The sequence below is a fragment of the Molossus molossus genome, unplaced genomic scaffold (assembly GCF_014108415.1).
Source record: "Molossus molossus isolate mMolMol1 unplaced genomic scaffold, mMolMol1.p scaffold_m16_p_1, whole genome shotgun sequence".
Taxonomy (NCBI): Eukaryota; Metazoa; Chordata; class Mammalia; order Chiroptera; family Molossidae; genus Molossus; species Molossus molossus.
In genome coordinates this window covers 126,016,634-126,032,292 of record NW_023425344.1, presented here as the reverse complement: position 1 = coordinate 126,032,292, position 15,659 = coordinate 126,016,634, and the positions used below count along the sequence as shown (strand labels likewise).

The following is a 15,659-nucleotide window of genomic DNA, read 5'->3' as shown; positions in this document are numbered from 1 at the left end:
CTGCATCTGAGGTATGTGCCCTTAGTGGGAACTGAACTCGGAACTCTCTGGTCCAAGGGCCAACTCTCTAACTGCTGATCCAAACCGGCCAGGGCTAATAAGGTATTTTTTATATTGCTGAAAATAGCAGATGATTGGGAACAACCTAAATAACCATCAACAGGATACTAGTTAAATTATGATATATCCATACTTTTTTTTTTTCCATTTTTTGTTCAGATAGAGTGGTAGGGAGAGAGAGGAAGAGCGAGAGAGAGAGAGAGAGAGACATCGACGTGAAAGGGACACATCGAGTGGCTGCCATCCGCATGACCAACCAGAGCTGGGGACAAACTGCAACCGAGGTAGGTGCCCTTAGCGGGAACTGAACCCGGGTCTCTCTGGACCTTAGGCTGACGTTCTAACCGCTGAGCCAAACTGGCCAGGGCTCCATACATTTGAATATGTGCTATGTAGCTGTTAAAAAAAAAAAAAAAGACATTTAGCCCTGGCCTGTTTGGCTCAGTGGTTAGAGTGTCTGCCCATGGACCAAGGAGTTGCAGGTTCAATTCCAGTCAAGGTAACATGCCTTGGGTGCAGTTAGGTCCCTGGCCCTGGTCGGGGTCGTGTGGGAAGCAACCAGTCGATGTGTCTCTCTCACATTGATGTTTCTTCCCCCCCCCCCTTTCTCTTCCTCTGTCCCTTCTTCCCACTCTATCTGAAGATAAATAGGGAAAAAATATCCTCAGGTGAGGATTAAAAAAATAATAAATTTTAAAAAGAAAAAAAAAAAAGCCCAGCCAGTGTGGCTCAGTGGTTGAGCGATGACCCACGCACCAAGAGGTTGCTGGTTCGATACCCGGTCAGGGCACATGCCCAGGTTATGGGCCAAATCCCCAGTGAGGGGCATACAGGAGGCGGCCAATCAATGTTCTCTCTCATCGATGTTTCTCTCTCTCTCCCTCTCCCTTCCTCTCTGTCTAAAAATCAATAGAGGAAAAAAAAAACTTAAAAAAAAACACGACATTTACAACCCAAGTGTCCATCAGTAGATGAGTGGATAAAAAAGCTGTGGTACATGTACACAATGGAATACTATGCAGCTGTAAGAAAGAAAGATCTCTTGTCCTTTGAGATGCCATGGAAGGCCCTGGCCAGTTTGGCTCAGCGGTTAGAGTGTTGGCCTGCGGTCCGGAGAGACCGGGGTTCTGTTCTCGCTAAGGGCACGTACTTCGGTTGCAGTTTGTCCCCGGCCCTGGTTGGTCGTGTGGGTGGCAGCCACCCGATGTGTCCCTTCATGTCGATGTTTCTCTCTCTCTCTCCCTTCCTCTCTCTCCCTCCCACTCTATCTGTACAAAAAATGGGAAAATATCCTCGGGTGAGGATAAAAAAAAAAAAAGAGATGCCATGGAAGGACCTGGAGAGTATTATGCTAAGTGAAATAAGCCAATAAGACAAATACCACATGATCTCACTTATTTGTGGAACATAATGAACTAAACAAACTGATGAATAAAATTAACCTCGAGACACAGAGGTGGAGTACAGACTGACAAGCCTCAGAGGAGGTGTGTTGGGGGAGGAAGAGATAAACCACAGAACTTACATGCATGTATGCATGACCAATGAACATAGACAAAAAAGCTGGGGATGAGGCGGGGAAAGGAAGGAGGGTGTCAATGGGGGTAAAATGAGAAACATCTGTAACAAAAACAAATTAATAAAAAAAGACATTTAAAAATGTTTTAATATTAAGATCTCCAACGGTTTTTTTTTTTTTGGTTGTTAAATGAAAAAAAGGCAGCAAAATGGTGCAGAATAATATATTGGCTTCTATATGTATTACACTAGGACAAACTAACTGTTGAAGTATGAGAAATGGGTGGATGGAAGACAGAAAAGACTTTTCACTGTTTTCATATTTAAGCTTTTGATATTCAAACCATGAGAATGATTTACCTCTTCCAAAAGTTAAACAAAAATGTTAAAAAAATTTTCTGGTATCTTTACTTTGTTGTTAAAACCTCAGGCTTCATTTATTTTATCAAATAATTTGCCTGTTTAGAATGAGACTATCAAGTTAGTCAATACATATTTCAGGTAAATTAAAAAAAAATCATTTATTTTCATTAAGTTAAAGTTGTACAATATCTATTCCTTACTGTAATCAGGATCCAGCTATTACATTTGAGGCTAAATATAAATTGTATCAAATGTATATAGGCATGTGCCCTGACTAGGACAGGGATGGAACCTGCAACCCAGGTACCTGCCCTTGACTAGAACAAACCTCTGATCCTTAAACGCTCTGACCAAGGGAGAACACTCGCCAGGGCAAAGCTGTACCTTTTTTGTTTGTTTTTAATCCTCACTCAAGGATATTTTCCCACTGATTTAAATTTTTTTAAAACTGTTTTTCCCTTTATTGATTTTAGAGAAGAGGAACGGAGAGGGAGAGAGAGGAAGGGAGAGGGAGAGGGAGAGAGAGAGAGAAACATCAATGAGATAGAACATCGATTGGCAGCCTCCTGCATGCTCCCAACTGGGGATTTGGCCTACAACCTGGGCATGTGCCCTGACCAGGCATCCAACCAGAGACCTCTTGGTACATGGGTCAACACTCAACCACTGAGCCACACCAGCTGGGCTGTTTTAATTTTTCATTAATTGTCACCTGAGGATATTTTTCTATTGTTTTCTAGAGAGAGTGGGAGGAAGGGAGAGAGGAGAGAGAGAGAGAGAGAGAGAGAAAAACATCGATATGACAGAGACATTGATTGGTTGCCTCCTGAACGACCTGACTGTCCCATGACTAGAACTGAACCCATGACCCTTCTGTCTGCAGTCCCTAGCTCTAACCACTGGTCCAAACCAGCCAGGGCAGCCCTGCCCCTTTTTGAGGGCCTACTCCGCCTAATCACAACTTAGTGTGTTCTGAGTAAACACACATTGGCTAGTAGTTTACAAGTGACCATTTACAGGCCAGAAACGTTCTCCTACTGGAAAACCCCGGGTTTCCAGTTGGATGAAAACTAAACTCTCTTCCCTTGCAGGGGTTTGCTTGGTACCATTTAGCCTTCCTCTTTACTGTCGTATCTCCAAGTGGGAACTATGGCTGTTTCTTCGTTACACTGACGCATAGACAGAATCATCACGGGGTGGGGGGTGGGGGGTGAGGGGGGGCAGTGGCGGCAAGCTGGGCATAAGGAAGGGCATACAGGGGTCTCGTGTGCAGCGCGGTACCTGAGTCTAAGGGCGTTTCTCAGGAAGGCGACCGCTACAGAATTGTGTGAATGAGGAGGCTCCTGAGGCTCCACATGACGTGCCCACGGCCGGGACCGACCCACGACGCTCGCGGGACTCGGTTTGCGGTCAGCAACCACCGGCAGTTTTGTATTCAATTGATTGGCTTTCGGGTGCACTCACAGGAGCTTCCGGTTCCCTGACGCGCTTTAGGCCCCGGGGAGGACTCGGCCTTTCTCCGCCTTTTTCTTATTTCCGTTCCCCGCTCCGCCCCCCTAGCCAGAGGCTACTCTTTACCTTGAGGCCCCGCCCTGTCTCTCATTATTACCCCCCAGTCGCCCTCTCCCGCCTTAGGCTCCGCCCCATGGCCCTTCTAGCCCCCGTTCCACTTGTTGGATTGTAAGCGTCGCACTCCCGCCTGGCGGCCGGCAGGGGGCGGAGTTCGAGATTGGAGTTTTTCCGCCGAGCGGCCTCCGGGAAGCCGTCGCAAAGCTCGGGAGGGGAGGGCGAGGCGCGCGCGCGGACGTAGTTCGGGGGACTGCTGCGCTACTTTTGGTCCGTATTCGTGGGGAGGCCTCGGCTGCCACATCAGAGCTGACGTGGACGACGTGGGGCCGCCGCCGCCGGCGCCGCATTGCTGGCTTGCGGTCCCCACCTCCTCGCGTCCGTAAGCAGTGACGAGACTGCTACGTAAATCCCTTCGCGGTGGGTAAGTGGTGCGCTGGCCAGGACTAGACACTTAAGAGCTGGGACGCGGCGCAGGAGGCGGAGGCAGGAGGCGGGGCGGTGCCCCGGCGGCGGGTCCGGGATGGAGGCGGTGGGGGCGGGGTGGCAGGCTTCTCGGCAGCCTTCCCGCGGGCCCCCGGTCCGCTCTTGGTCGCCTCCGCGTTGGCGGTACAGCGGTTCCGAGCGTGGGGCTGTTCCCCTCCGCTCAGTCTGACCCCTTTGAACTTGGTACATGTTTGGAAAAGTCTTTTTGGAAAAGCCTTCTTGCTCCGATAAGTGTGGTCCTCACTCTGTAAAGAAAGAGGAAACAAGAAGTAAGGACATTGGTTTTATTTGTCACGATGAGTAACACCAGTGTCCCAGTTTTGTGTACTCAGTTGGGATATAAATTAACGTTAACCCGTTTCTTCTCCGAAACATGAATCCGAAGGATACCAATGTTGACTTATTTTGAGCCCCCAGACATGGTCTGATGAGATAGTGCTAAGAGCAAATCCGTCACAAATTGCGATTTCTCTTATTGTTTACTTTTGATTTTTGCCTTTTTAGGACCACCTAGCAAAGCTCCTAGGACATGCTTAACAGGGAATAAACACATTATCAGTCTAGCCTTTTATCCTACAACTTATTGCGAGTCTATCTAAACCCTCAGTTTGAAATCACCTACCTGTTTCCGGTCAGAAAATCAGATTTAAAGGATCAGCCTGAAAGTCTGACTAAAATTGAGAGTCCTGTTCAACACTGCGGTTTACCTACGTGGCTTGCATAGCATTTCTTTATTTTCTGTTTAATATGTGGGGCCCATAAGAGTGTAGCCACCTTCCCATGACAGAAATATAAATCTAGGTGCATAGTGATAGAGGTGCAGTGTGAAAATTGTATTAGATTAGGTTAGTAACTAATGTTTTCTATTTTAGGCGCCACATTTCCCTCCTTTTCTTTATATTCTTCTTGGATAACAAGCTGCTTTCCTTTAATAAGTCACAGTAGTCTCTAAATCTTTGATCTTAAAGTAAGAGGAAGGCAAATTGCAAGCCATGTATTTTGGCCAATGAATGCTACGTAGTAAAACTAATGTTTAAGCCCTGCTGGTGTGGCTTAGTGTGGATTGTCTTCCCATGGACTGAGAGGACCTGGTTGGATTCCAGGTCAGGGCCCATGCCCAGATTGGGGGCTCAATCCCCAGTAGGGGGTGTGCAGGAGGCAGCCTATGAATCTTCCTCTCTCAAATCGTGTCTCTCTCTCTCCCTTCCTCTCTCTCAAAAAAAAATCAATAAAAACATAAGCTACTGTTTAAGGAAGTACATACTGATCCAAACATAACTTTTAAAGAGATATTTAAATGAATGTGATCCTGGATGAGTCAACACTGAAAGTATTGTCATAGAAAGTGTTGATAATTACTTAAAACACTTTTGTTGAATTTGTAAATAGATCAGTGTAAGCAAATGCTTTCCCATTGACAAGCTGGCCAACTTGAAGATGTTTTGATGAGTGTGAAGCTGTAATTTCACTGTTTTTGTAAGAGTATATGAATAAATCTTTATTGGATGTGGAAATACAGAGGAGCTCTTTAGTCTTTCTGTTTTTTCATTGTCCCGGAAGGTTAATGAAATTTGCTACTATTGATGAATTTAACAAACTCCAGACTTCATAGATGACTCTTGTTTTCTACCGAGACAAGTCATTCCATGATTAAAATATGAAATCTTGTTTTGAGTCAAGGCCCATTTCATGGAAAGTAGAGAAGAATGTCAGATTGTTAACATATATAAGGAATCCTGATTGAATCTTTACCAGTGTACACATATATTTCTGATTCTGACTGTCTTCCCCATCTTGATATTCTCTGCAAGTACTGGGCCAGAAAATTAGGCCAGATTTATTGCTGAAGTGGGTAAAAAAAGCACTCAAATGCCCTGTTTCATTTATATAGACTTTAAAATAATAAAACTGAACAATGCAAACACTTAACAGCTGAGTCATTGATATTTGACATGTAAATTGGTCTTTAAGGAAATAAGCCTGAAATGTTGAATTCTGTTAAGTATTTCTACTATCAGTTTAAGAAACATTGAAACCTATAGATAATTTTTGTGAGTTTATTTGAACCAAAGTGTTGACAGTTTCTGGGAAGCAAAATCTGAACGGATTGAGATAATGCTCCAGAGAAGGGGAGTTATGTACCTTATTTTGTACATTACAATCAAAACAGCAGATGCAAGTAGATTACATGAAATTCATAGGTGATAGATTAGGGAGGTGGGAGAAAGCAAAGTAGGGAAAACTCTGGGATTGGATAAAAAGTAAAATGATAAACATCTTTTTTTTTTCTTCCTTTATTGATTTTAGAGAGAGAGGAAAGGGGAGAGGGAGATGGGGAGAGAGAGAGAGAGACAGACAGACAGACATTGATGAGAGAGAACATCAATTGGCCAGCTCCTGCATGCCCTCCACTGGGGATCAGACCCACAACCTGGGCATGTGCCCTGACTGGGAATTGAACTGGTGATCTCTTGGTGCACGGGTCAATGCTCAACCAGTGAGCCACACCTGCCGGGAGTTAGACACACCTTTTTTTTTTTTTTTTTTTAATCCTCACCCGAGGACATTTTCTCATTTTTTTGTTCAGGTAGAGTGGGAGGGAGAGAGAGGAACAGAGAGAGAGAAACATCGATGTGAAAGGAACACATCGAGTGGCTGCCACCGCACGACCAACCAGGGCCGGGGACAAACTGCAACCGAGGCACTTGCCCTTAGTGGGAACCGAACCCGGGTCTCTCAGGACCGCAGGTCGACGCTCCAACCGCTGAGCCAAACCGGCCAGGGCGATAGACACATCTTTTACATAGATGGGTACAGGATACTTATCATTAACAAGCAAAAGGAAAATTGCATTGACATTCCAAAGATATATGATCTTAGATGCAAAAAGACAATAGACAGGCTTAGTTAAGGTAAAGATTGACTTTTTCTTTTTTCTTTTGATTAATTAATTTTTTTATTACAGATATCTGTCCATTTTCCCCCATTGACACCCTCTTCTTTACTCCCACCTCTACCTTCAACACACTGTTGTCTGTGTCCATTGGTTATGCATATATGCATAAAAGTTCTTTGGTTTACCCCCCCCCCACACACACCCCCACGTACCTCTGAGGTTTGTCAGTCTTTTCCCTCTCTGGATCTATTTTCTTTATCAGCTTATATTGCTCATAATATTCCATAAATAAGTGAGATCATGTGATACTTATCTTTCTCTGATTGGCTTATTTCCCTTAGCATAATACTCTTCAGGTCTCTCCATGTTGTCTCAAAGAGGAAGAGATCTCTCTTTCTTACACCTGCATAGTATTTTATTGTGTAAAAGTACCATAGCTTTTTTATCCACTCATCTACTGATGGATACTTGGGCTGTTTCCAGATCTTCTATTGTAAATAGCACTGTTATGACCATAGGGGTGAATATATCCTTCTGATTGATGTTTTGGACTTCTTAGGATATATCCCTAGAAGTGGAATCACTGGGTCAAATGGCAGTTCCATTTTTAATATTTTAAGGAAAAATCATATCATTTCCCATAGTGGCTGCACCACTCTCCATTTCCACCAGCAGTGTAATGGAGTCCCCTTTCCTTCACATCCTTGTCAGCACTTGTTCTTTGATGATTTGTTAATGGCAGCCATTCTGGCAGGTATGAGGTGATACGTCATAGTTGTTTTAATTTGCATCTCGCTGATGATTAGTGACATTGAGCATTTCTTCATATGCCTCTTGGCCATTTGTATGTCCTGTTTGGAGAAGTATCTGTTCAGATCCTCTGCCCATTTTTTAATTGGATTGTTTGCCTTTTTTTTGTTGAGTTGTATGAGTACATATATTTTGGATATTAACCCCTTATCCGATGTATCATTGTCAAATATGTTCTCCCATACAGTGGATTCCCTTTTCATTTAGATGCTGGTTTCTTTTGCTGTTCAGAAGGTTTTTAGTTTGATATAGTCCCATTTATTAATTTTTTCCTTTGTTTCTCTTGCCATAGGTGATATATCATTGAAAATTCTGCTACTTGTGATGTCTGAGATTTTGCTGCCTACATATTTTAGGAGTTTTATGGTTTCATGAGTTACATTTAAGTCTTTTATCCATTTTGAATTTATTCTTGTCTGTGGTGTAAGTTGGTGGTCTAGTTTTATTTTTTTGCATGTAGCTGTCCAATTTTCCCAGTACCATTTATTGAAGAGACTGTCTTTTCTTCATTGTATGCTCTTGCCTCCTTTGCCAAATATTAATTGAGCATGATGTCTTGTGTTGATTTCTGGGTTCTCTGTTCTGTTCCATTGATTTATATGCCCATTTTTGTGCTAATGCCAGACTGTTTTGATTACAGTGGCTTTGTAATATAAACAGATTGTGATCCCTCCTACGTTGTTCTTCTTTTTCAAGATTGCTGTGGCTATTCATGTTCTTTTTTGGTTCTATATAACCTTTGGTGTATTTGTTCTAGATCTATGAAATATGCCATTGGTATTATAATAGGGATTACATTAAATCCGTAGATTGCTTTGGGTAGATGGACATTTTAATGATGTCGATTCTTTCAATCTATGAACATGGTATATGCTGCCACTTTTATTTTAGATATGTTTTTATTGATTTTTTTGTTTGTTTGTTTGTTTTCAGAGAGAGAGAAAGAAACATTGATGTAAGAGAGAAACATCAAACCGGGACCTCTCAGTCCACAGAAGAACGCCAAACAACTGAGCCACAGCAGCTGGGCTACTTTTTAATATCTTCCTCTATTTCTTTTTTCAACGTCCTATAGTTTTCTGAGAACAGGTCTTTTACTTCCTTAGTTAAGTATATTCCTAGGTATCTTAATTTTTAGTTGCAATGGTAAATGGAATTTTTTTTTAGTTTCTCTTTCTGTGTACTCATTATTGATGTATAAAAATGGATGTTGGTTTTGTACCCTGCCACTTTGATTAATTCATTATTAAATCTAATAGTTTTTTGGTGGAGTCTTTAAGGTTTTCAATGTGCAAATAATGTCATGTCATCTGCAAATAATGACAGTTTCACTTCCTCCTTTCCAATTTGGATGCCTTTTATATTTCATCATGTGTGATTGCTGTGGCTAAGACTTCCAGTACTATGTTAGATAAGAGTGGCAAAGTGGGCATCCCTGTCTTGTTCCTGTTCTTATGGGAAATGCTTTTAGTTTTTCCCCTTTGAGTATAATGTTGGGTGTAGGTTTGTCATCTATGGCCTTTATTAGGTTGAGGTATGATCCTTCTATTCCCACTTTGCTGAGAATTTTTCTCAAAAATGGGTGCTGGATTATGTCAAATGCTTTTCCAGCATTTATTAATATGATCATATGATTTTTATCTTTCATTTTGTTTATGTGATGTATTATATTTATTGATTTGTGAATTGTACCAGCCTTGCATCCCTGGGATAAATTCCACTTGGTTTTAATGAATAGTTTTTTAAATATATTGCTGAATTTGATTTGCTAATTTTTTTTTTTTTATCCTCATACGAGGACATTTTTGCATTTTTATCTTGAGATAGAGTGGGAGGGATAGAGGGAGGAAGAGAGAGAGAGAAACATTGATGTGAGAGAGACACATCAAGTGGTTGCCACCCACATGACCCCAACCAGGTCCGGGGACAAATTGCAACCGAAATATGTGCCCTTAGCGGGAACTGAACCAGGGCCTCTCTGGTCCGCGGGCCGACGCTCTAACTGCTGAGCCAAACCGGCCAGGGCGATTTGCTAATATTTTGTTGAGGATTTTGGTATCTATGTTTATCAGAGATATTGGCTTGTAATTTTCTTTCTTTGTAGTGTTATTATCTGGTTTTGGGATTAGGATTATTTGGCCTTTTAAAAAGAGCTTTGAAATCTTTCTTCATCTTGAATTTTCTGGAATAGTATGAGGAAAATAGGTGTGTGTTCTTCTTTGGATGTTTGGTAAAACTCCCCTGTGAAGCTGTCCAGACTTGGGCTTTTGTTTGATGGGAGATTATTAATTACTGCTACTATTCCCTTAGTGTTTATTGGTATGTTCAGGTCGTCTGACTCTTCCTGTTTAAGTTTTGGAAGACTTTATGATTCTAGTAATTTGTCCATTTCACCTAGGTTGTCCACTTTGTTGGCATATAATTGTTCATAGTATTTTCTTACAATCCTTTGTATTTCTGTGGTGTCAGCTATTCCTTCACCTCTTTTGTTTCTGATTTTAGTAACTTGGGTTCTCTCTTTTTATTTCTTGGTGAGTCTGACCAAAGGTTAATCAGTCTTGTTTATCTTTTCAAAGAATCAGTTCTTGCTTTCATTGAGTATTTGTATTGTGTTTTTAGTCTCTATGTTGTTTATGTCTGCTCTGATCTTTATTATTTCCTTCCTTCTACTAACTCGGGGTTTTTCTTTTTGTTCTCTTTCTAATTCTTTAAGGTGTAGGGTTAGATAGTTTATCAGAAAGTTGTCTTGTTTCTTGAGGTAGGCCTGTATTGCTATGAACTTCCCTCTCAGGACTGCTTTCACTATGTCCCATAGATTTTGTGTTGTTGTGTGTTCATTTTCATTAGTTTCAAAGAAGTTTTTTTTATTTCTTCCTTGATCTCCTTGGTAACCCATTCATTGTTCAATAACATTGCTATTTAACCTCCACGTGTTTGAATGTTATTGAATATTTTTATTGTAATTATTTTCTAGTTTTATCCCATTGTGATCTGAGAAGATGCTTGATATGATTTTAATCTTCTTGAACTTGTAGAGACTTAGTTTGTGTCTTATCATGTGGTATGTCTTTGAGAAAGTTCCCTGTATACTTTAGAAGAATGTATATTCTGCAGCTTTGGGGTAAAATATTCTGTAAATATTAATTAAATCCATCTAATCTAGTACATCATTTAGGGTCTCTGTTTCCTTGTTAATTTTTTGTCTAGATCTATCCAGTGATGTCAGTGGGTGTTAAAGTCCTCTACTATGATTGTATTGCTGTCGATCTCTCCCTTGAAATCCTCCAGAAGCTTTTAATATATTTTGGTGCTGCTCTATTTGGTGCATGTGTGTTTACCAAGGTTATATCCTCTTGTTGGATTGATCCTTTTAATATTATGTAGTGATCTTCTTTGTCTCTTATTATGGCCTGTATTTTGAGGTCTATTTCATCAGTATTTCTGTCCCAGCTTTTTCTTCATTTCCACTTGCATGGAAAAATTTTTTCCCTTCCTTCACTTTTATCCTGTGTGTGTCTTTTGTTCTGAGTTAAGTTTCTTGTAAACAACGTATATATAGTTTTCTTATCCAGGCAGCTGCTCTATGTCTTTTGATTGGAGCATTTAAGCCATTTATGTTTAAAGTTAATATTTCTAGATAGTTATTTGTTGCCATTTTAATTCTTCATGCCTGTGTTCCTCTCTCTATATTTCTTCTTCTTCTTATAACAGTCCCTTTAGCAATTCTTGCAGTGCTGGTTTGGTAATAGTAAATTCCTTTAAGTTTTTTTGTTTGTGAAGCCCTTTATTTCACCTTCCAATTTTGAATGATAGCCTTGCTGGATTCAGTCCCTTGCTTTTCATTTCTCGGTGTAATTCATAGCACTCACTTCTGGCCTGCAGTGTCTCTATTGAGAAATCAGCTGACAATCTAATGGGAGATCCCTCGTAGGTAACTTTCTGTCTCTCTCTTGCTGCATTTAAGATTCTCCTTTGTTGCCTTGGACAGTTTGACTTGGCGGTTAGAGTGTTAGTCCACGAACCAAAGAGTTATAAGTTCGATTCTGGTCAAGGGCATATACCTTGGATGCAGTTTGGTCCCTGGCCTTGGTCAGGGTCATGCAGGAGGGAATCAATCGATGTGTCTCTCTCACATCAATATTTCTCTCTCTCGCCCTGGCCAGTTTGGCTAAGCTGTTAGAGCATTGGCCTGCGGTCCATAGAGACCTGGGTTCAGTTCCCGCTAAGGGCATGTACCTTGGCTGCAGTTTGTCCCCAGCCCTGGTTGGGTCATGCGGGTGGCGGCCACTCGATGTGTCCCTTTCACGTCGATGTTTCTCTCTCTCTTCCTCTCTCTCCCTCCCGCTCTATCTGAATAATAAAAAAAAAAAATTCTCTCTCTTTGTGTCTACCTCCCACTCTTTCTGAAAATAGATGGAAAAATATCCTCAGGTGAGGATTTAAAAATATATATTGAAAATAAAATACAATAAATAAATCTCATTAAAAATATTCTTTCTTTGTCTTTAATGTTTGCCATTTTAATTGTGATGTGTCTAGGTGTGGGTATTTTCGGGTTCCTCTTGATTGGGCCTCTCTGTGTTTCCTGGACTTGTATGACATATTCCTTCACCAGGTTAGGGAAGTTTTCTGTCATTATTATTTCTTCAAACAGGTTCTCTATTACTTTCTTCCATTCTTCTTCTTGTGGTACCCCTATGATATGAATGTTGTTACATTTTGTGTTGTTCCAAAGCTCCTTTAAACTCTCCTGCTTTTTAATTTTTTTTCCATTTGCTGCTCTAATTGGATATTTTTATCTACCTTGTCTTCTTTTTTTTTTTTTCATCCTCACCTGGGAACATTTTTTCCATTTTTTGTACAGATAGAGTGGGAGGGAGAGAGAGAGAGAGAGAGAAACATCAATGTGAAAGGGACATATCGAGTGGTTGCCACCCACACAACCCAACCAGGGCCGGGAACAAACTGCAACCTAGGTACATGCCCTTAGCGGGAACCGAACCCGGGTCTCTCTAGACCGCAGGCCAACGCTCTAACCGTTGAGCCAAACCGGCCAGGGCTCTACCTTGTTTTCTAAGTCACTGATTTGGTTTTCAGCTTTTTCTAACCTACTATAAAATCTCCCGAGAGTACTTCTTTAAATCAGCTATGTCATAGTTCATTTCCACTTGTTTTATTCACAGCTTCTCCTTCTTTTGTTTATGCTGGTGTAGTTCTGATTGAGCTCTTTATAATTCTCATTAAGTTGCTTCTAATTCTCACCAAGTTGTTAGAAACCCATAAAACGTTGCTTTGAATTCTTTATCTGACAAACTGTTTGCCTCCATGTTATTTAGTTTTGTTTTTGGTGATTCCTCCTTTTCTTTCATTTGGGGGTGGTTTTTTTGTCTCACCATTTTATCAGTCTGGTAGTTTGGGGCCAAGTGACATACATTGGGACATGTAGGCAGGTTAGTGTGTATCAGATAAGAATGCTATGCCTCCCAGTCTTGGTATGGTGGACTTATTTTGGGACCCCGTGGAGTAGTCTTGCTCTTCTGAGGTGGGTGCTCTCAGAATGACTATTGTATGGGTTATGTGGGCTCTCCTGTTGAATTTGGGTCTTGATTAATGTTTGTTTGTGGGTGGTGTCAACCCTCAGGGTTGTTGACTGTTAGTCTCAGTCTTAATCTTAACCCTGTCATGCCATCTGTTATATAGGTGTCAATAGAACAAAACAAAGCAAAACCTGACACAACCAAAAAGAACCCCACCCAAAAATATCAGCATCAACATTAATAAAAGCAACCTTCTCAACAAAAAGTTTGAAAGACAAATAAACAAACAAAACACACACACACACACCCTCTCTCTCTTGCTCTCTCTCTCTCTCACACACACACAGAAAAAGAATACTAGGAGGTGTGAGAACAAAAGCATTAGAAGAAGAAAATAATGAAAGTAAAGAACGCAAAGCAAAACCAGACTAAAGGAAAAAGAACCTGAAAAAAATCTGTCAGCATCAACAATGATAAAAGCACCAGTCTCAACAAAAAGATTAATAGACAAAGAGAAAACGTGCACACAGACGCACGTGCGCACACACACACACGATACTGGAAAGCTTGAGACCAAAGATGTAGGAGAGGGAGAAAAAATAAAAAAGTGTATGAGAGCAAAGAAGGCAGAGGCCATAAATAGGGTTAGTATAAAAAATAAAATGTAAAAAATAATGACTGAAGTAATAATTTTAGAAAGTAATAATGCTAAATTGAATAAAATATGGAATAGAAAAGTAAAAAATGGGAAAAGAAGAAAGATAATTGAATTACACACACACACACACAGCAAAACACCACAACCACAACCCCTGTAAAACCTTGGATCTGCTATTTATGGAGCTTACTGGACTTTGCTCCAATGTTGTTGGATCTCGCCCCTTGGTGCGTGGGTCTCTGTCCTCTAGGCAGTTCTCTGCTGCAGGCTGATGTGAATAGCTGTCCCTGCCTGGCCCTGGGCCTCCTGGCTGAAACCCTGCAGGGCAGGATCCCAGGTAATTCAGTTGGTGGGGCTTCCCTAGCTCAGAGGCTGGGTCAACTCTGGGGCTCGCTACTTGAATGTATTTGTTCTGGGCTGTTTTCCCTTTCCCCATGGCACTGGGCTCTATGGGGTGTCAGGTCCAGTTAGGATGATTTAAACAGATTTATGTTGGGGGTCAAGCACGTAGCTTATAGGAGGGGCAGACAGTATCTTCCTTTCTTTCCAGTGCCTCAGCTCTGCCTCAGTTGCTGGCACCACCTGGTTGCTACCCCAAGCAAGGGAGGATAGCAAAAAAAAAGGAAAGAGAAAAAAAAAATAAAAAAACCCACCCTGGCCCTGGCTGGTTTTGCTCAGCGATTGGAGCGTCAGCCTGTGGTCCAGAGAGGCCCGGGTTCAGTTCCCACTAAGGGCACGTACCTCGGTTGCAGTTTGTCCCCAGCCCCAACTGGGGTCCTGTGGGTGGCAGCCAGTTGATGTGTCTCTCTCACATAGATCTTTCTCTTTCTCTTTCTCTTCCTCCTTCTCTCCCTCCTGCTCTATCTGAAGATGAATGCAAAAGTGTCCTGGGGTGAGGATAAAAAAAACAAAACAAAACAAAAAAACCCCACCCTGCTTGGTTCTTTAATCTTTCAGCACGTCCTGGCTCTTGCTGGGTGGAGTTTCTGCCCAGGTTCCCTCCCAGCCAGGAGTCCAAATCCCCAGTACCTCCAGGCTCTGCTGCTGGGGTGTGGATTTCCAGCCCAGAGCAGTTCCACCAGTGGGGGAAGGGACACCTACCTCCTCTTTGCTAAAGTTGGGGAGGAACACACCTCTTTCCCCAGACACTCTGACTAGCCCCTGTCAAAATTCTTTCAGTGAATATTTAGTCTCTCAGATTCACTGCTTTTTGATCTGCTCAGACCCCTCCTCAGGTTTGCCGTTCTGCTTTGTGGCCCCTCCAACACCCACAATCAGGGCGAGCTTCCCACGTACTTTTTTGTTGTAACCACTTAATATTCTTTTATCCTAGAATAGTGTTGAGTCCCCCTGGTTGGCCAACTCACCTGATTCCTACTGTCGATGCTATGTGGGCTGCCCTACCTTTCTTTGTTGTTCTCATTTGGGGATCTCTGTGTAGGCTGAGTTGCCCTGCACCCAGGGGGGAGGAGCTGCACCTTCCCTCCATCTTCCCATCTGTGCTGCACAGCTGCATGAGTTCCCTCACCCACCTCTCCTGTCCCTTCTCTATGCTCCCCACTTGCAGTATTTACAGTTAGCTATTTTCAGGTGATTTTTCAAGTTTAGCCTTAAGTCTGGTCCTATGCTAGAGCAAATGAACGGAACTGCCTTAGGCTTCAGCCATCTTGCCTCCTTGATCAAAGATAGACCTTTTTCAAAGAAGATGCTGGCTTAGGACATGACTACCTGCCATAAACTTAGTTAAAAAGTTTTAATTTCAGAC

At 41.9% G+C, this 15,659-nt stretch overlaps 1 protein-coding gene across 1 annotated transcript in view; it reads left to right on the top strand.

The window, feature by feature from the left end:
• Window positions 1-3,844: 3,844 nt before the first annotated feature.
• CREM (cAMP responsive element modulator) overlaps window positions 3,845-15,659 on the top strand; it is a 122,700-nt gene continuing 110,885 nt past the window's right edge. Inside the window, exon 1 of the mRNA XM_036273584.1 lies at window positions 3,845-3,931. The gene's annotated coding sequence lies outside the window, so the exon portion shown is untranslated. The remainder of the gene's footprint in view (window positions 3,932-15,659) is intronic.